General features: G+C 58.0%; 1 pseudogene; it reads left to right on the top strand.

Annotated features, from left to right (window-relative positions):
• The first annotated feature begins 35 nt into the window (after window positions 1-35).
• On the top strand, window positions 36-399 carry LOC106512278 (serine/threonine-protein kinase 38 pseudogene; annotated as a pseudogene).
• The last annotated feature ends 6 nt before the right edge of the window (window positions 400-405 follow it).

The following is a 405-nucleotide window of genomic DNA, read 5'->3' on the forward strand; positions in this document are numbered from 1 at the left end:
GTCTCAAACCCGTCTTTGTTCTTGTCTCGTTGCAGCCACTCAGGTGTCCAACCAGACGGAGGCGGACCTGAAGAACAAGGACTGGGTCTTCATCAACTACACCTACAAACGCTTCGAGGGGCTGACGGCCCGCGGCGCCATCCCGTCCTACATGAAGTCAGGGAAGAGATGAGCCCCGCCCCCGCTGTGTTTCAGGAAACGACCCGAGCCGACCCGCTGCTGTCCGAGGCGACTGCAGAGGATCTTCATCTATAGGAACCTGCTTCTGAGGGGACCGCTCCACTTCCTGCTCACTCAGACGCATTTCTACTTCCTGTCTTTGGAACGAACCAGCATCACGACACATTCCCTCTCTGCAGGATCCTCTAAGGGCTCCTCCTCCTCCTCCTCCTCCTCCTGCTCCTC

Source organism: Austrofundulus limnaeus, unplaced genomic scaffold (assembly GCF_001266775.1).
Source record: "Austrofundulus limnaeus strain Quisiro unplaced genomic scaffold, Austrofundulus_limnaeus-1.0 Scaffold5401, whole genome shotgun sequence".
Lineage (NCBI taxonomy): Eukaryota > Metazoa > Chordata > Actinopteri > Cyprinodontiformes > Rivulidae > Austrofundulus > Austrofundulus limnaeus.